At 51.3% G+C, this 21,032-nt stretch overlaps 1 protein-coding gene and 1 non-coding gene across 17 annotated transcripts in view; both read right to left on the reverse strand.

Annotated features, from left to right (window-relative positions):
- Positions 1-21,032, reverse strand: part of Trerf1 (transcriptional regulating factor 1) — a 223,077-nt gene that overhangs the window by 158,330 nt on the left and 43,715 nt on the right. The gene's annotated exons all lie outside the window — the stretch shown is intronic.
- LOC121824923 (U6 spliceosomal RNA) lies at positions 16,037-16,140 on the reverse strand. The gene has a single exon (XR_006066919.2). It is a non-coding gene; the product is annotated as a U6 spliceosomal RNA (small nuclear RNA).

Raw genomic sequence — 21,032 nt, forward strand, 5'->3', positions numbered from 1 at the left:
GCCCAGGAACATTTCAATACAACACAGTAGTTAACACATCTGGAAGCTGTGGCCCAGTGAGGGGAAGGTGGGGGACAGAATCCCCACCCGGGACTAAAATGAATGAGTCAAGGTCACCGGGAGCCAGACACACCCCAAATCAGAGCACCTCAGGAACAGACGCCAGTGGACACGGAAGGCCACATGGAAAGGAGGGACTGTGACCAGAACGCACAATCCGGACGGACGGCCACTCCACACTCCACATCACTGAGCTCCAGGCTTCACTGAGCTACACTGCCCGTGTGTCTCATTGCTTTACCTGTCACACCTGTGACTTGGCCTTGGGCCACTGGGCCCAGCGACACTGGCTCTCCCATTCACATGATTTTGTGTTAATATTATCCAGCCATGGCTTAAACACCTACCTCCCCCAACACACACATCAAACAGCTCCAAAGGGACCCTGGGCTGAGACAGTGCAGGTGAGCCTGCACTTAGCGTTACCGTGGTTCTTACCGCGGGGCAGACCCACTCACAGCCCCGTACACCCAGCTCACCCGAAGCTAATCCATATTCAAATTACATGCTTAATTTCTCCACTAATTGCTCCTTCTAGCTGGCCAGGCAGCTGTTCCTCTCTGGTCATAAGTGGCCTGTGAGGGAGCCATAAACGGTTTTCACAAAGCTTGGTGGGAGTCTTAAAGTGTTCCAATAGTCAGTAGGAAATGAGAAACTGAGGCAGAGACCAAGAAAGTGTCGGAGGCAGAATTCCACTTCCCCACCTGCTTCCATGACTAAACCCACTGCAATTCTACCCAGGAAGGCATGTGAGCAGCTCAACTGAACTAACGCTCCCATGGTCCTCAGATAAGAAAAGCGGAGGGAGGGAGGGAGGGAGGGAGGGAGGGAGGGAGGGAGGGAGGGAGGGAGGGAGGGGGGATCCTGCTCACAGGAATTTGCATAACCTTTGCAGGGGTGGGTGGGTGTTTAAGGCTTCCCTGAAGCCAGCTCACCCTCACTTCCCATCTTCCCACAGGCCTCAGAAGAGAACGAACCCATTGGAAACAAGCAAAAGCGTCTACCTCAACAATCTGAGAAAGCAGCGTGATTTTTAAAGAGAAGAAGAAAATTTGAGAAAGGTCATCTGTGCTCCGAGCACGCAGGCGCTTTGTTCTGCTGCGCCCCCACTTCCTGTTGTGTCCTCACCCCACAACGTTGTGTTTTTGAAGGCTGTGTGTTCACCCAGGCTTCGCCGTAGGTTTCAGTGGCAGGCTGTCGGAGGGAGTGGGTTGGAGCTGGATACCGTTCTGAGACACCGGGCTGTACAAAAGACCGAAATCACTACGGCCCAACCGCCAGGAAAGTACACCCGAAATTTCAGGGCCTCCCATCAACAGCGGGGGTTCTAGGAAAACCTTACTTGTGGGTAAGGCTGATTTTGTGGGGAGCATGCTGTGTGGGGGCAATGCCTCTTAACCACTAACTAATACCAGGTGGTTTGGGACTGGCAGCCTCATTCGGCACCCCTAGGTGGGGACCTTCCTGAACCCTTCCTCAAGCCCTGCTCTCCAGGGAGCCCCTGAAAAGCTCCATGAGTGTACCCCCACCTAATCTCCATCTTAAAATAAAGGGAGGAGCAAAAAGGGACAACAGAGCGGATATCATCTGACTGCCCCCCCTCCGCCGGGAGGCCACTGAGATGGAGCTGTCACAGAGCTGGTTGTAGCCAGACAGTCCTGGGCCCCAGCTCTCCTGTCTGTCAGGGCGGGGCTTCTTAAGATCTTATCAAATTGACAAGAAGCAGATGCTTTAATAATATCAGCCCAGGGGGCTGGGGGACGCCTCAGTGCAGAGGATTTGGACCCTTGCGAACACAAGGACCTGAGTCCAGTCCTCGGCACCCACACAAAGGCCAGGTACAGTGAGTGGCATTCCTGCAATCCTGCACTGGGAAGGCGGAGGCAGCAGGGTCCCTGGGGCCCGCTGGGCAGCCTGTCCAGCCGGACTAGGGAGCTCCAGGTGCAGCGAGACCTTGTCTGTCTCCAAAATATAAAGTGGAGATGCAATTGAGGAAGATACCAGATGTCAACCTCTGGCCTCCACAAGCATGTACACACAAATGCGCGCACACGCGCGCACGCGCGCACACACACACACACACACACACACACACACACACACACACACACACAAATACTGACTGAGCCACACTGGACATTGCCCAGTTCATAGAGCACATAGCTATTTGCCAGACACCTCTAGATGTACGTTTTGGTGGGAAGAAGTCACCTGCCTGGCAATCCACTCTGGTTCCTGACTACTTAGGTGTCCTTTCCACATGTCCAACCTAGCATGTGACCGACATCTGCCACTATTCCCTTCCATGAACAGCAAACCTGAGAGGTAGGGTATGCAAGGTGCAGGCCTGAGAAGAGAACACTGAGCCCCACCCTTCTGTGAGCCGCATCAGCAGGAGGCCTCTGTGAGTCCTCCGTGCCTTCCTGCACCCATGAGTACCCCCAAAACATCATCTCCAAGACTGTGCTGGCCCTGCAGGTCTCTGGTTCTAAGCCTGGTCCTCCTCCTCGCCCCCCCTGACCCCCACAAAGCCCCCCCTCTCTCTGCCTTCTCCTGCTGCAGCTGCCCAGCACGTCTGCTAGGCACCAGTGTCTGTTAGCCGTTATGGTCCTGCTCCCTGGAAGGGATGCTCCATGAGGACCAGGATGTGCCGCAGCCAGAGCAACAACAGCACAAGGTAAGGTTTGGCGTCTACTGAACAAATGAAGGAAGGAAGGAATCAATGAACTAATGCCTGAATGGATCAGTGAACAAGTAAACAAATGAGTCAATGAATCAACAAGTGAGCAATCAATTCTGATGTCCCTTAAGATAAAGTCACTAAATTAGATCTCTGCCTCACATATTCTTCATTTATTTAAAAAAAAGGGGGGGGGGGCAGCCAGGCGTGATGGTGCACGCCTTTAATCCCAGCACTGGAGAGGCAGAGGCAGGCAGGTATTTGTGAGTTTGAGGCCAGCCTGGGCTACAGAGCGAGTTCTAGAACAGTCAGGACGGTTACAGAGAGAAACCCTGTCTCAAAAAACAAAACAGAAGGGTGGGGGCTTGCTGATAATGCATCTTTCTACAGCCAGAGTAAACAAGGAAATCACTGGAAAACATTTGGGAGGCTGATGAGCTGACTCTGTGGTCCAAGGCGCTTGCTGCCAAGGCTGACAACCTGAGTTCAGTCCCCATAATCCTCCCGGTGGAAGGAGAGAACCAACTCCCTTAAATCATCCTCTGACCTCCCCAGGCCTGCTGGGTCACACATGTACCCACATAGACATATACCACACCTAAGCACACTCTCATTCACACACAAATAAGTAAAGGATAAATTTTTTTTTAAGTACTCAGAATGTATCTAGGCCAAGCAGGAAATAACTGCTAGCTTACAATCATTATTACAGTCCCTGACAGAAACGTAGGGACCTAAGATTCCTCGATTATACCCTAGGCAGTCTCGTGCTGATCAGCAGAACTCAGTGTGTGTGAGAGCTTCTGTCAGGGGGTATGGTAGCGGCCTGGGCAGCAGCTGACTTGTCTTGGTGCGGTTTCCATGTGAAATCTTGAGCTCATTCATGTAAGTGTTGATTTGTGGGCCTCCAACACAGCCATCATAGAAGCAATTAATTCTCCAAATACCTAGGCCTGCCCTGAGAGCTTACTGTCCAGTTGGGGAAAATGAGGTATTAATAGATGAAAAAAGAACTACAAATTCAAACTCGAAACAAGTAAGGTCAGGGCTGGAGCCATGACTGTGGGCAACGTGTTTGCCACACGAGTGTGAAGGAGGCCCAGCTCAGGAGCACGCCTCTGTAGTGTCAGGATTCCTACAGTGAGATACAAGGAACCCTGATTATCTGCAAAGTGAACACCAAAAAGACCTCACCTCACAAGAGGTGTGAGGTCAGAGACCCTAGACGGTCCCCTGACCTCCACACTATGCCCCGGTGAGCGATTTCTGGGCCAGTGAGAGGGCCACCAGACACAGTGTGGGGAAGAGAGGCACACTGTCGATTTCCCGGCGTGAGCCAGCTCCCCAACACCACCAGCATAGGATTGGTAACCAACACTTCCCCAAAGGTTGAAGGCCTGAGCCCGTGTGCTACCAAGTGATGCCTCCACATCTGGTTACAGTGCGCGAGGCCACAGCTGTGCCTCATCTCGTGGCCATCGGCGGTTCTGGCACTAGGGGGACCGGCTGTTGACAGAGCAAAATGTGTTTATTGTCATTCTTCAACATCGGGACTCAAACTACACTCTTCAGAGGGCCACCGTGACCTTTCCTGATGGGAGGGACACAGTGAACAGAGAGGAAGCAGAAGAGGCTAACCCCAAATAACTGCAGAACATGAAGGTCTAGGGCACAGGGAGGGTATGATAAACTCTGAAACCTACGAACCATTTAGTTCAGAAGACCCTGCTAGAGACTCTCCTTTACAGTTTGCGTGTGTGTGTGTGTGTGTGTGTGTGTGTGTGTGTGTGTTGCCTACATATATGTCTGTACACCATGGGTGTATCTGCTGCCCGTGGAGGTCAAAGAAGGACTGAGGAGTCCCTGGAACTGGTGAGCTGCCGTGTAGGTGCTGGGACTCAAACCCCGGTCCCCTGGAAGATGAGCCAGCGCTCCTGACCAGCTCCACAGCAGCACTCACTGAAGGAGGTAACAGGAAAGGAAAGCCGCTGAGCCGCCTGACCAGAAGAGCTGCTTAGACAGGCAAAGCACACCAAACCACTGGAGGATGTCCTGACTCAAAACAGAGCCACACGGCACAGAATTCCAGAAGCATGTTACATAACAAGATACACGGTCTGGCTTGCTTCTATAAAAACAAACCAGCATGCAGGCAAGCCCACCGATAAACATGTGTGTGCATGGGAAAATCACCGGGGGCAAAAATTTTGGGTCTGGAGGGGAGGATCTCCACTTCCTCCTCTGTGTCTTTGATATGCCCCAACTTTTCTATAACATTTGTATTGCTATAAAACAGTAAAGAGTTTGTTTGTTTTGCGGTGCTGAGAATCAAACCCAAGGCCTTGCACATGTTACTTACAGCCCTAAGCCAGATATTTACTTATTTATGTATTTATTTGCACAGCACTCATGTGGAGGTCAGAGGACAACGTGCATGGGCCACTTTTTCACCGTGCATTCCAGGGCTTAAACTCAGGCGGTCAGGTTTGGTGACAAGAACCTTTACCCATGGAGCCATCTCGCTGGGTCTCACGCTGTGGCCCTGGCTGGCCTGGAACTCACACTGTAGACCAGGCTGTCCTTAGACTCTCAGAGATCTGCCTGCCTCTGCCTTCCGGGGGCTGGGATTAATCTGGGTATTTAATGGCTGAGGAGACTAAGTAGGAAGAAAGACTCAGTGAGGTGAAACCTTGGAAAGACACCCCCTGGGGTGTGCAATCTAGAAGCTCAGGTGTCTACCACCTCCATGTCCCCAAAGCTGGTAGTCAAGTGTGTCCCCCGGGCCACACAATCCCTCTACACACATGTATAAGGATACACGTGTGCAACACACACAACGATGCATGCCTCCACGCCATCCCCTCCCCCTCCTTCAGCAGGCTATCCATTTCAGCCTCATCTCCCACTCTGCCCCAGCCCCTGGGGCACAGAGCAAGTGAGGTCAGCCCAGGAGGCCTGGCTCCCCTCCACATGTCCACAGCTCGCCAGGATCTTCACCAACAGCACCTCACACAACCAGCTAACACCCCTTTCCAGGGAGGAAACTGAAGTTCAGGGTCACCCAGCCAGCGGGGGCCTCGAGTTGAGAATGCAGCCCCACTGTCTGCACAGGTGCCTTGCCCAGAGACGGACCTGCCCCTCACCAACTGCATCCAGGACATGAGTAATAATGCAGAATAATAAGTTCCTGTCAGCCTTTCACTTAGATTTAGGCTGAAAGTGAAATGCACCGCCAGTCCCAATTTGAGAATATATAAATATGAATATTTAATCACTAAAAAAAAAAAGTAAGGAAAGGGAAAGGGGGAGGGAGAGAAACCCTCAGCTCAGCCCTCATTCAGTGAAGGAGAAATGAAAAGTGAACCTCCCCCAACACACGGCGCTTTAATGAAAGCACCAAGCCGATCTTCACTCCCACCCACCCCAGCCCACTTCGTTTAAATTTAGGCAACCACCAGGCACACTGTACCCAACCGCATTCTCTCAGATGAAGTCATGAAGTCCTCAGCTGGTGCGCCCACACCTGTGTGAAGGAAACCGGGGCAGGCCGGGCACTCGGGGCCAGCCTCCTGGGGCTAAAGGGAAGACTTTTTTGGGGGTGGGCACAGTCAGCTCTGTGACCAGGTTCAGCCGTGTGGAGCTGTGTGACCTTGTCACAGCCAACTTTCCCCCTCTGGGTCTCCACCACCCCTCTATCACAGGGATGGACAAGTCCTTCAAAATGCACAGCTCAAGGGCACCTAGGCCTCCAGCAGCCTGACTGGGTGACAACCTCACTCAGTGGTACGGAAGGACAGCAGCCCAAGAGCTGGGTCGCTGCGGCTGCACGAGATGGCGAGACCACGGGCTGTCTGCCCTCAGCTCTGCAGTCTGCCTGGCTGACAGTCTGAGGGAGACCGGGTTAAGGCAGGCATGCAGCTTACAGAAGGTTCACAGCTAGGTCCCCTCCTGCTGAGCAATGACACCCGGGGCTGTCTTCTGGCCTCCACACACGTAAGCACACACAAACACATGAGCACACGCACGTTCATACATATATTGATTGTTTTCTGTCATTCTTCCCTCTTGGGGATGTGGGCTTAACAATTCAGTACAGCCTTTGATTATTTTTTTTCTTTAGACCAAAGTCTTGGTGCAGGCTGGACTCAAACTCACAATCCTCCTGTCTCTGCCTCCCTGCACCTCTTTTAGTTGTTTATTTGGTTTTTTATTTTGTTTGGGACAGTCTGGTGTAGCCCAGGATAGCCTTGAATTCACTGTGTAGCCAAGGCTGGCCTTGAACTCCTGATCTCCCTGCCTCTAAAGCGCTGTAGTTACAGCTACGTACCCACCCCACTCAGCTCCCACCCTGATGTTTTAGTGTGACCCCATCTGACAGAAGGGGCAGTAACAACCTCCCCAGTCACCTGGACAAAGCTGAGGCATGGCAGATGTTGAGGTCTAGCTGGACTTCCCAGCCCCCATGTGGAGTCCCCTTCCTGTCAGGCAGGTCAGTACCCAACCGCTCACACAGCAGCATAGAACACCCCGGCGGAAGAGAATAAAATGAATCTGCAAAACTCACAGAGAACCCCAGCTTCAAAGGCGAGGGCCAGGAAGCTACTCGATGCTCCCCGAGACCCCAAGCCTGACTGCGCTGCTCAGCCAGTGTGCGGTTCCAACCTCTGAGGCCAATGGACCTTGTCCCCTTCCCACCTTCCAAGCAGATTGCTCCCAGAACTGTGCTCTAAGGACTCCACAAGAATCCAACAGAAAGCCACAAAGAGCCAAGGAAAGCAAGGTTTTAGGGACAGAAGAAAACAACCAGGTGCTGGATGCTAGACCACCCAGACTTCCCTCACGCTGACTCTAACTGGATAACTAGAACCTGAGAACACACACAGGCTCACACACACTCATACTCTACACACATGGCCATCAAAGCCCCAAATGTTGACCCTCCAAAAGCAGAATGTTCAAAGCAAATAAAAATTAGATACAAGCCGGGTGGTGGTGACACATCTTTAGTACCAGCACTCGGGAGGCAGAGGCAGGCAGATCTCTGTGAGTTCAAGGCCAGTCTGGTCTACAGAGCGAGATCCAAGACAGCTATGGCTACACAGAGAACTCCTGTCTTGAAAAACAAAACAAAACAGAAAGAGACACAAACACTACACTAAATTACCCAGGCTACATCCCCAAGAGGAGAAAATGATAGAAAATACTAAATGTACTGCTTATTGATGTGTATTCCCATGTATTTGCATGTGCATGCTGTGTGTAGCCCAAAGGGCAACCTCAGATATGGCTCCTCGGGAGCTATCCACCTTGATTTCTGAGATGGGTGCTCTCACTGGTCGGTTAGGCTAAGCTGGCTGACCACCCCAGGATCCTTCTGTCTCCACTTCCTTGGTGCTCGTATTAAAGCATGCACACCATGCCCCGCTTTTCAGACGGGTGCTGGGTCTCGAACTCAAGGCCGTGTGCTTGCATGGCAAACACTTGACCGACAGAGCCATCTCTCCAGCCCAGGAAAGAATAAATACTTCTGACGGAAGGCCAAAGGACAGCTAGCATATACAGTAACGAAAATAATGAACACTGGGTCCTGTCCCTTAACAGCTAAGTGACCTCAGCCCCTCTGCGTCTCCTCATTTGCCAGTGAGTGTCATCCGAGGGTATATAATTTGAAATCCACTCATTACTCTGCATCATGAAACCCACAAATTGATTTCCTCATAAGCCAGGGATGACAGGAGGAGAATTTTAAGTCCTCCAAGAACTGGAAAGACCCAGATCTTGGAAGAAGATTCCAGCAACAGCAGAGGCACAAACACGTGGGTCCTTGTTCTTCTCCGGGCCCCCTGTGGCCGGAGTGTGGCCCTGGAGCCCCTCAGGCCACCTTGCAGACAGCAAGAGCTACTGAAAAGCTCCAGGCACTGGCTTTATGTTTGTGTGTGGTTTTTTTTGTGGGGGGGAGGGTTGTTTTTTTGTGCTAGAATCACAGGCCCCAATCTAGCGAACAGATAAAAGACTCGATGTTCTTGGCTCTTGGCGTCTAAGATTAACCAAACTGCAGAAGAAGCCCCACACCAAATTTACACCACAATGAAGGGGGAGGGAAAAGGAGGAGGCGGAGGGCATCGCTGGGGGAGAATGATGACAAGAAATTAGATACATAACAGGCTAGGACCGCATGGGATGACGCTTCACTGTAGTGACAAAGCTGATAGGCTGGGACCAGGTTCCACAGGACGGTCCTCGTCAGAGGCACCGTGCAGTTGGACTATAGATAGATACATAGATATATAACTACTGTGCCGTAACTATCAAATGCTTGGGAGATTCAAACACACACACTGCCGCTTTACCCACCTGATTCAGGCCCCAGGCCCAAAGCTCTGGAGGTGCAGCCTTCAGCCTGGGATGAGGAAGCATGGCTTCCCACAGGAACACCACCCTCCTCTCACTCCTTAGACTCCACGGACTGGCTCCCCTTCCTTCCTTCCTTCCTTCCTTCCTTCCTTCCTTCCTTCCTTCCTTCCTTCCTTCCTTCCTTCCTTCCTTCGTGCTGGGAATCACACCTAGGGCCTGGTGTGAGCTAGGGAAGCTCTCTATCCCTGAGCTAGACCTCCAGGTCAACAGCGTTCCCTTGTCCAATAGAAAACTCCACTGCACTCAAGAGATAGCAACCCAGCCAGTTCCCCAAGAGCTTAGTCTCCATTAGAAAGGCATTAACCACCAATCAAGCAAAGCCTGCCGCTTACCAGTTCGTGCAGGCCAAGGATCAGAAGATACCCGTTTCTCCGACAGCTCAGACAACAAGCACCATGCCAGCGTTGGCATCTGGAGGGTCCCCCAGAAAGAGTAACAAAAATGGTAACCTGCCTTCACGCACTGAAGAAAGCTGGAGCAACCTACAGCAGCACAGGACATCACCTGCAAGCCCTCCAGTCAGAAGCCAGCTCCCCTCTGCACCTGGAATCTATTATTGAAGCGAACGCTTCGCATTCCCAACTCCCCAGGAGAAGGGATGTTCACAGCAGGAAGAACAAGAACCCTCCCCTCGGGTCCTGAATTCAAATCCCGGCTCAGCACTAGCTAGCTGCCTGCCTCCGGTTAGGCCAAGCCTGCCGATTGGATAAATGTGCACAGCGCTCCACAAGTTCCAGCCCCTCCGAATCCCACTCTTCTGCTCCAGCCCTAACCCTCACAGGAAACAGGACCAAGCATTTTGCAAACTGATGGAATGCCACTCAAATCCAGGTCGGAATCACCTGTTTGTACAGTGAACTGCAGACTGAGCATCCCTCACCTCAGAGAAACGGTGAGGACAAGATACGTCTGAGTTCTCCAAGCTCTTCAGATGCTGGAACTTCACAGTCTTAAGCAATGTCAGATCCCTAACTCCCAAAGAACCCTAATATCCAAAATATTCTGACCTCCAAGCCTTCATCATCACTGAGAAGGTTTGGGGTTTTGCGATGCTTCGATCTCTGGTTTTTGGTTAAAGACACCCACCTAGGACTAAGGAATCTGGAGTATGGCCATAATGTGCTCCTGGTCCCTATCTCCCCAATGCCAATTCACAGCTTTCCCAGCACTAAATTCTATTTCATCTCTAAACCTCAGCCCCTAGATACAGCCACTAAGCAAGCAAAAGGCTCACGGGATAAAATCAAAGCACCCGCTGACGACAGAATCCTGAAGATTCCTCAGCTACCTGTCAGAGCAGATCAATTCAGTGAGTTCACAGGATACAAGGTCCACATGTGGAAATCAGTAGAGTTTCTACAAACCAACAAGACTGCGTGAAAAGAGAAACCAGAAAACAACCCCATTTTAAGTGGTATTTAAAAAATTCTTGGGAATAAATGTAACCACACACATGAAAGATTTATATACTGTAAACTATAAAACATAGATAAAAAAAATTGAAAATATAAACAAATAGAAAGATATCCCATGTTCATGGATTAGAAGAATTACTGCTGGGGCCAGTGAGATGTCTCGGGGGGAAAGGTGCCAAGCCTGACAACCTGAGTTTGACCCCCAGGACTCCAACACGTCCTCCAGCCTTCACATGTGCCGCCCCTCACCCCACAAAGTGAATAAATGATAGGTGACAACGATTTTTTTCTTCTTATTCTTTTTTTTAAAAGATAGATTTGTTTGTTTATTGTGCATGCATTATCCTGCTGGTGTGTATCCTGCAGGCCTGAAGAGGGCACCAGATCTCATTACAGATGGCTGTGAGCCACCATGTGGGTGCTGGGAATTGAACTCAGGATCTCCGGAAGAACAGCCAGTGCTCTTAACCTCTGAGCCATCTCTCCAGCCCCAATAAATTTTTTATAAGAATTAATATTGATGGCTGGGCAGTGGTGGTACACGCCTTTAATCCCAGCACTCAGGAGGCAGAGGCAGGCAGATCTCTGTGAGTTCGAGGCCAGCCTGGGCTACAGAGCGAGATCCAGGAAAGGCTCCAAAACTACACAGAGAAACCCTGTCTTGAAAACCAAAACAAAGAATTAATATTGTTAAAATCTCTGTACAGTGGGCTGGAGAGACAGTGGTTAGGAGCACTGGCTGCTCTTCCAGAGGACCCAGGTTCAATGGACACACTGCCTAATGACCACAGGAAGAACAGAAATAAAGCCGGCATCCACCGTCAGCTGATCTTCCCCAAAGACGCCAAGGACGCACAACAGGGAAACCATAAAGTCACATAGAGAAAAATAATTTCACTTAACAAATGAATGAAGACCTTGGAGAAAGAGGAGAGAAGGAAGAGGAGGAAGAGAAAGGAGGAAGAGAAAGGAGGAAGAGGGGCAGGCGGAAGGAGGAAGTGGAGGAGGAGGAAGGAGGAAGAGGGCCTCAGCGAGAACAGGAAGTGGAAGAAGTGTGAGTGGCGGCCCCACCCCCTCCAGCGTGGCCATCAGTCGTCCCACCCCAGTCCCGGTCCCACCCCAGTCCTGTGAGCCTCAGAGTCTGACCTGTCAGACTCACCACCCAGCTGGGAAGAAAGGCTCCTCACAGAGAAGTGCTGTTTTCCAAAGCCAGTCGCTTTCGGGTGGTTCTGCTGTTTATGGGAGGTTGTCCTTTTTCTTTCTTTTTTTCAATCCAGAGGAAGAGAAATGAAACGGAATGTGTAGAATTTTTAAAATAAAATGAGAATGAAGAGGAAGCGGGTCCCTCTCAAAGGTTTCTCGTTAAGCCAACGGTTAGATTTTAGTAACCAGCGTTCACTGAGGTATCCATCCCCAGACAATCAGAGAAAGCACATGGCTCACCGCAGCTAACAAGGCCTGACCTCTCCTCACTACCAAAACGTGTGTGTGTGTGTGTGTGTGTGTGTGTGTGTGTGTGTGTGTGTGCGCGTGCGCGCGCGCGCACGCGCGCCCAGGGGCCTAATCCCACGGATTGAGACCAGACGAGGCGGGTGTCAGCCCATCACCAGGAAGGAACCACACCTTCTGAACGGCCATGGCATCAAGGTTCTTGGCTAACACACTGGGACACAGTGGTAGACAACTCTAAGAGCCTGGGGCAGGAGAATCGCCACAAGTTCCAGACCAGCTAGGACTATATGGTAAGACACTGTCTCAAAAATACACACAAAATGTGGACATGTGGGTAGAGTGTGCTGAGCAAGTGTGAGGACTGGAGTTCTGATCCCCAGAACCCACATAAAAAGCTGGGTGGGTGTTACGGCCCAGCATGCGATGCAGGAGGCCGACAGGGAGTGCCCAGAGCAATCTGGCTAGCCACACTAGCTGGCACTGGGAGCTCAGGGTTCAGCAAGAGCACCCCTCCTCCAGTGTATCCAGTGGAGAGTGATGGAGGAAGTCACCTGACACTCACCTTGGGCCTCCACACACATGTACACATGTGCACACACACATACAACATACACATACATAAGCAAAACATGCAATTGCACACATAAACCACAGGGACCCTCAGTTTTTGAGAGGTTTTTCTTTTCTACTGGGAATTGAACCCAGGGCCTCCAGTATAAAAGGCAAGCCTCCTTCCTACCCCTGAACTACATCCCCAGCCACATGGCGGATGGGAGAGCGGCTAAGTCACCCTGGCCTTGAGCTCGCTCCTTAACCCAAACAGGCCTTGCACTTGAGATCTCGCCTCAGTTCTGGTAGCCAGACCACGGTTCAGGCTGGTGCGGCCTTGCCAGGCCTAACGATGGTGTGAACTGAAAAGAACTTCCCGGAACGTGAAGGAATGAAGGAGAACACGGAGGAAGGGAGAACTCCGGCTCACCGAGACTAGGATTAGGGCTCTGCAGACATGTCAGGTAGTGACGGGGATTTGGAGACAGAGGCCACTTCCCCATCCTGACATCTGATGCTCACCCGGTCCCTGTCATCAGATATGACGGTGACCACTGATGGGAACCCTTTCCATCCCTCAACCCAGCCCGCTGGACATTGAAGGCGCTGGAGAGACGGCTCCGCAGTTAAGAGAACCAGGTCTGAACAGAGAGGCCTGGGGTTCGATTCCCAGCACCCACATGGCAGCTCACAACTGTCTCCAACTCCAGTTCCAGAAGATCCAACACCCTCTTCCGAAGCGTGCCCAGACACCAGGCACACATGTGGCACATATATGTACATACAGGCAAATACGTGTGCATAAAATAAATTTTTAAAAAACAATAAATTAAAAAAGGGGCCAAAGGCCCCACAATGAATGGAGTCTCGGGATTAGAACATTCTAGAATCCTAGGAGCAGCTGGGACGCAGCGAGAGGAGCATCAACTCTAGCAGACCTGCCTTAGAGCCCCGATTGATCGCTCAGTGGAGCCAGCTACCATGGGCAGACTCCGCCCACACTCTCCTCCACACTGGGTCCAGTTCCCTTTAAAAACAGAAGTCACGGGACCCACATCTTTTGTGTGGCCCAAAATATCCCTGGTCCAGTGACCGGCTGTACCATTCACCCCAGCCAGCCACACCCTGAACACTGCACCGTCCCTTCACTAGGAAGAACCAGGCAAAAAGGACTGTGTGCGGCTCAGCGTGCAGGACTCATGGCAGATGCACACCCAGCACATGAATACAGCAGCTGGGTAGCAGGCAGGGACCCCTCTTCCCTGTGGGGTGCAGGGGGGAGCAGCTCCACCCCGCTTCATCATGAGGGGCTTCATATGTGAGTTCTCACTCTGCGCTGACCTACTGTGGGGTGCCTGTGGGTTCACGGGGCCCCAGGAGGGACCACACCCTCGGGAACAAAGACAGTGGACCCCTGGGACCCACTGGGGCCTGGCCTGGCCTACTTGACCGTTCCAGGCCATGAGATGCCCTGCATGGAAAAAAAGACAAAAAACAGTGGAGGTGGAGTGTGCCTGAAGAATGACACGCTCCAGTGTCCACTCTCAGGCCAGCACATGCGTGCGCACACTCACACACACACACACATTCACACAAAACAAATACATAAGCCAGTGGTGGTGGCACACGCCTTCAGTCCCAGCACTTGGGAGGCAGAAGCAGGCAGATCTCAGTGAGTTCGAGGCCAGCCTGGTCTACAAAGCGAGTACCAGGACAGCCAGGACTGTTACACTGAGAAACCCTGTCTCAAAAAATCAAAAACAACAAACAAACAGATTTAAACAAAACGAACACATACGAGTCGCACAACGGCACATGTGTCAGGAGTCAGTTCACTCCACCATGCAGATCACTGCACTCCGTAGCAAACACTTGTACCCATCAGGCAGTCTCTCCGGCAGCCGCCTTGTGTCTGGAGACAGGGTCTCTCACCGGGACCAGAGGTTCACCGAACAGGCTGCCTGGCTGTCCCGTGAGCCCCAAGGATCCCTGCTCTCCGCCTCCCAACTCTGAAGTGACAAGCACGGGCCACTCTGCCCAGCCTTTCACGCGGGCTCTGGGGATTCGACTCAGGTCCTGGCGCTTGTACAGCAAACACTTTACCCAGCCCACCTTTGTTTTTACTTTTTTAAACAGTTCACACAAAAACAAAATGAGGCCCAAGAATAAATCTGTCGTCCAGAAGCAGCCCAAGCACGAATGTGCACAGTGCCGCCTGACGGTTGGCGTGTGGCTACCTCAGGAAAGATCAAACCAAAGTTCCAGCAAGAAGGTGGAAGCTGCAGGCCGACCTTCACCTGTGACCTTCATGTCGAAGGGGGCCACAAGATTTCTGTCTCTTGCTAGACGCCCGAGGCCGCCCGGGCTGCAGGTCTTGCAGAGGGCCCGATCTCCGCCGATGGGTGTGTCTGCCGGGCATCTGAAAACTTTACAGTAAGTGGTGACTCATCTATGGAAGCCACTGTAGATACCACTATGTAATAAGCCGAAATTTGTTCCATCCACATGAAAGAGAAGCGCCGAGCACAGGGCTGAGCGTTTGAGTCAAACTGAGACCCCTGTGTACCACCACAGTCCTCAGCATCCAGCCGTGAAGTTATCTACCGCTGGGGACTCGGGCAGAGGGAGGGGGGGGGCCTCTAAGGAAGGCTCAAATTCACAAACACACAAATGCCGTCAGTTCTCCTCATGCTAAGTCTCTGTAAGTTCCACAAGTCCTTACGGTCCCCTGGCATGTCAGCCGCCGCCCCAAATACCAAAGAACAAACAAGGTTCTTCCCTCCTGGAGATGGGAGTCCCTGACCAGCTGCTCTCCGTATACTTCCTCATGACCCAGTAAGTTCTCATTTAACAGCGCCATCTTACAAAAAGGGAAACTGAGGCAAAGAGAAATTAGGAAAGTCACCCAAGCTCAGAAGCTAGCACCCACAGCCACTCTCCTGAAGCGGGGGGCTGCCTCTACCACTCAGTGCAAAGACACAGAGGCAGGCGGACTCAGGTATCAAGGAGTCCAGGGCCTAGTGGGGGCACGGACAGTACTGGGGTCCTCTCAGAGAGGGAATGTTCTGGGGTCCTCTCAGAGAGGGAGTGCTCGTGAGCTGCAGATGGTAAACGGCGGCTGGGGTAATATACGGACATCTTCCTGAAGGAAGAGCATGGCAGTCGGGTGGAGGGGATGCCAGGAACAGTTAGAAATGCCTGGTACCCACCCCAAGTTCACGATCACGTGGAATGGAGTCTCACAATGTGATCTTACTTAGAAACAGGGTCTCGGCAAAGGGAACTGGTATATAACTCCTCTTGAGCTCGTTCTTTTCTAATGTTGTTCGTGCATAGAAATATGGTGTGCAAGCAGTATGTACGGATGCTCCAAATGTGTGTGGACACACGCGTGCTGTGCTCAGCAGAGGTTGACAGCAGGTGTCTCTGTCAATCACTCTCCATTTAGTCACCGAGGCAGGGTATCGAACATAAGGACCGCCTCAGGAATTTGCAGGTCCTCCTTGCACAGGGGCCGTGCTAATCTCTGCATCATTCCAATTTTATCGTATGAGCTGCTGAGGCGAGCCACAGCTGCTGAACTTAAGAGAAAACAGAAACACATAGGAGTGCATACACACACACACACACACACACGGGGCAGGCAACTCGTGTTTCTACAAGCTGAAGAGTACCAAGGACTACAGGAACTGAAAGCGAGGTGTAGACAGACCTTTTCCTGCCCAGGCCTTGATTTCAAGCATCCAAAACTGTGAAAGGCTCATCCGGCCTGAGGCGCTCTGCTGGGATAGCCTTAGGAAGCTAAGAGAAGGTAAGTGCCCAACAGATGTCCAGTTGAGCTGGGACTCCACCCTGCGGGCTGCTGGCCAGCGCGTGAGCAGCAGAAAGGAGTGCATTCCAGTTTTCAGTGTGTTTTATAATTGGAGCATCCTTCAAATCCGCACAGTCCACTCCTGTAACTGTCTTTGCCCGCCCACATCCTCCTTGTTGGCACATCCCCGCTTAGGGCTGCAAGCACTAAACGGAACATCTGTTTGCAGACAGTGGCTGACTTCAGCAGGGGACATTCTTCTCACTAGACGCTCCCACCTACCACACGGGCTGCTCGAACTCCACGTGTCCAAAGTAAGCTCAGCTCAACATCCTCACACACCTCACTCCCTCCGGGCTCTCCCGATCTTCGCCGGTTGTGCCCTGAATATCTAGTCACCTCGCCAAAGGCTTGGGAAATCGCCCCATACTCTCTCCACCACCCCCATACACACATACATCTTGTATTCTGTACATGGCCCATTCTAGTTATTTTCCACCCAGGGTTACTATTGAGACCCACCCTGGGTTTTCATGCCCTCCCCCCCCCACACACACACACCACCACCACCACCTCGTTCAGCCATAGTCAGAAACACAGCTTTCAGAGGCACACATCCAGAGACACCACCCCAGTCTGGGGACCTCTGGGGACTCACAGTGTTTGGTCAGGCAAGAGCCCCACCCAACCTCCTTTCTCGGTCCTTCCTACTCAAGACATCTCCTCAGCCACGCAGATCCTGCCTTCTCCCTGTTCCCTGACCTGATCCCACCTCCCTGTCCCAGGTAAGCACCCAAAATCCAAGGCATTAACCACCGTAGGACTGACGCTTTCCCATCTGGGAGATCACCGCTCAGTCAAGAATGAAGTGCTGGGCACAGCAGGTGGCTCACAACTGGCTGGAACTCCAGCTCCAAGGAACCTGACACTCTCTTTGGGGGCACCTCACATGTGGCATTCATACTTACACACACACAAGTTTTATATACATACATACAAATATATCACAAATAAATCTTTTTCTTAAGTAGTGTGGGGGATGTGACTGAGGTGGTAGAGCATCTTCCTAGTGTGTGTGAATCCCTGAAGTGGCTCACCAGTACTATATAAAGTAAGTGTGGTGGCACACGCCTGTAACCCCAGCGCATGGAAGATGGAGGGAAAAGGATCAGAAGTTGAAGGTCATCTTCATCTATATAGTGGGCTCAAGGCCAGCCTAGGTTACAAGAGACCCTGCCTCAAATTGAGACGCTTCAGCCTGCAGACAGGAGCACTGGGGGTATTTTCAATGTTCCCAATGAACGCCAGCAAACAGAGCCATTCCTTGAGGTGGACCACCCCAGCTGCAGACTCGAGTGAAGGGCAGACACTCTTACAGCTGTGCTCAGAGCCCCCAGTGTCACCTTCCGGGGTCCGCCATCAGCACCGTGTCAGGGAAGGAAGAGTGAGACTCTGGGGGCCGGGATTAGTAACTCAGTCTTCTTTCTTGGAAAGGGCAGGAATCAAGGACCACCCAAGCCACGTCTCTGTGGAGGCTTGAACAGAATGGCCCCCAAAGGCTCATATATTTGAGTGCTTGGTTCAAAGTTGGTGGAACTGTTTGGAAAGGATTAGGAACCTCTTGAGGAGGGGCTGTGTCCCTGGGGTGTGGGTGGGGCTGTGAGCTTTCAAAATCCCACACCATTCCCAGGCCATGCCCTCCTCCCGCTTACGCCCGCAGATCGGATGTAAGCTCTCAGCTACTGACTCAGCGCCATGCCTGCCTGCCTGCCTGCCTGCCTGCCTGCCTGCCTGCCATGCCTGCCTGCCAGCCTGCCTGCATGCTTCACTCCCGACAGCCATGGACTCTAACCCTCAGGAACCTCGAGCCCCCAAATGAAATGTTTCCTTTCATAAGTTGCCTTGGTCCCGACATTTCTGTCATTGCAATAGAAAAGTAATAACTAAGAAAAATAGGGACAGAGAACATGGTTAACTCAGCCCTGAGACACAAGGCCCGGACACAGTGTCTCATCAATGTGTGTCCGGGGTGAAGGTAGCTTGGATCCCCTCCTGTGGGACTCTCTAAGCCTCTCACTCATGTCCTCGTCTGAAAAATAAAAAAGGGAAATTGGTCCTGCCTAAGAAGAGTTGTATCAGGAAGAGATAAAACGATGAATGAACACACGGTGTTCTGACTCTGCCCGTGAATGTCTTTTTTTGCTGGGAAATGAACCCAAGGCCCCTCATGGGCCAGGCAAGGGCTCTACCACTGAGCTACCATACCAGCCCAACAGGTCTTGTCCTCCTGAGTCCTGACTGCAGGTCTGAAATGAATGGGCACAGACTTTGCTTACCCTTCCTAGGTTGCAGCCCTCTCGGGGTGGGGCGGGGGGGGGGGTTCCCAGTGGTTCTGCAGGCTGTCTTTTTCAGGGGGTGTCTACCTCCTCCTCTCTGTTGCCACACAGATGTAGCTGGCCCCGCTTGGAACCCCAGACATTGTGGCAATGGGGACAGAATGAGAAAGTGAGGACTTACTCTGCCTGGAGCACTAACTGCCTTAACGCAAGCCCAGAGCCCTCTGATCTCTCATGTGGGTATCACTGCGACCTCTTCTAAGGTGGAGACAGGCTAAAGAAGAGATACGTGATTCGCCCAAAACCACACGGCAATGCAGTGACTCAAATCCAGCTTTTTGTGGATGCCTGGTGCCCAACGTTCCCTTCACTGCCAGGATTTTCCCCGCCTTTCTGTTAAAACCTCAATATGGGTCACCGAGATGGCCCAGTGGGTAAAAAGCCTTGCTGACGAGCGCGACCACCTGAAATCCGTCCCTGAGACCCACATGCTAGGCAGACAGACGTTGTCCTCTGACTGTTATAGAATGTTATTGTATGTGCTTATTCCATACACATGCAAAACAATAAATAATTTTAAAATAAAATTATTAAATTAAACCAACTGCAATGTGTAACAATCACAATTTTACTGCAGAGGATATTAATTAAATGACTTTTAAATTAAAACTTCATTGTAAAGAACTTGAAAAAGCCAGCATTATGCAGCTGTATCAGCCAGACCCAAAGTCTCTAACTCAATGAACGCTGAGTTACAGTTGATATGGCCACAGGCTCTGGGCTTTCCCAGGTTCTCACGAGTGTGTCTACCTAGGAAAGAACCGGACAGGACAAGCCATCTAGAGAAGAGGGTGGGGATCTACGGATCTGCCGTCAGTCGTCCTAACATGCCTGATTCCTCACACTGACGCTGCTTCCCTTTGGTTTTTCCATCAGGGATAAGTTAGCTTCTTCCTCTTCGGGGTTGTCTCTGGGGGGCTTACTCCCCCAAAAGCAGAAATACTGGTCAAGCAGTTCAAAGGCTGCGGTTCAAAGGCTGCCGTGATTCTTGTGGTCATGACATTCTCCTGAAAAGCTGGCTCCACTCTTCCACCTTGAAGGAGGAGGTACCCAATTTTCTTTCCTACTGGCCTCAAGGGTAGGTTTCGTAAAATTGACCCAAGCCAAGTTACCTTTATTCCCAGCATTCCAGAGGCTTAAGCAGGCAGATCTCTTTGAGTTCAAGACCAGTCTTGCCTAGATATCAAGTTCCAGGACAGCCAAGGCTATATATCAAGACCCTGTATCAACAATAATAACAACAACCACCCAATTACAACTCTTGTTCCAAGCCCAATGAAACACTACCACTGAGTCGGTTGAAGCTCCATCTTTTGCAGTTAGCAATTTTACCTTACATCTCTTCTTCATTCTCTTCATTCCTTTCCCCCTTTACACAATTCTACTTATTTTAATTTTATTATTATTTATTTTTGAAACATGGTCTCATGTAGCTCAGGCTGGCCTAAACTCCAAATGTCACCTTGACCTCCTGATCTTCACCTGCTGAGTGCTAGGACTACAGGCATGCCCCACCTTACCTCGTTTTGATTTTATCATTTTTAAGAAAACTTATTCTTTTACTCAGCTGGCCTCAAACTCAGAGATCTGGCTGCCTCGGCCTCCCAGTTGCTGGGATCAAAGGCGAGTGCCACCATGCCCGGTATTAAAGATTTTCAAACACAGCTGCTTTTTACACCAAATATTCACTTCCCATTGGTCAGCTCTGTCCTAATATGGTACAGCTCCAGTGCCTCCCACTCGCCCGTCTCGTCAGCTTCGGGACCCTGGTGCTTTCAAAAGACCCTCTGGGGTCTTTTGGGAAAATCAGGGACACCAGCTGTCCCTGGCTCACATTACCACAGCCTTTCAGGCTGCATGGCTCTCCCTGGAGCTCCACTGTCGGCCATGGGCTCGAAGCATCCGCTTTAACCCTGTAACTTCTATGTACAAGCAGCCACAGGGCCGTCTGCCATCTTCTTTGAATAGAAATTGTGTCATTCGTAAACAACCGTATTTTTATCTCTTCCTTCCCCATGCCAATCCCTCTAGTATTTTTTTTCTTTCTGTTTTGTTCCTATATTGTCATGACAAGTCTCTGTTAAAGAAGAGCTGAGATAAGGGCTCTGGGGTTACTTCCTGTTTCTCTCCTTCAGAAGCAGCCTCTATGGAAGGCTGTGCCCAGATCACACACAGACCCTTCCTCGGTGTAGGGCAGATTCTCTGACATGCCTGTTTTAATGTTATGATACTTAATACTGCAGACATCATGGGTT

Source organism: Peromyscus maniculatus, chromosome 21 (genome assembly GCF_049852395.1).
Source record: "Peromyscus maniculatus bairdii isolate BWxNUB_F1_BW_parent chromosome 21, HU_Pman_BW_mat_3.1, whole genome shotgun sequence".
Classification (NCBI taxonomy): Eukaryota; Metazoa; Chordata; class Mammalia; order Rodentia; family Cricetidae; genus Peromyscus; species Peromyscus maniculatus.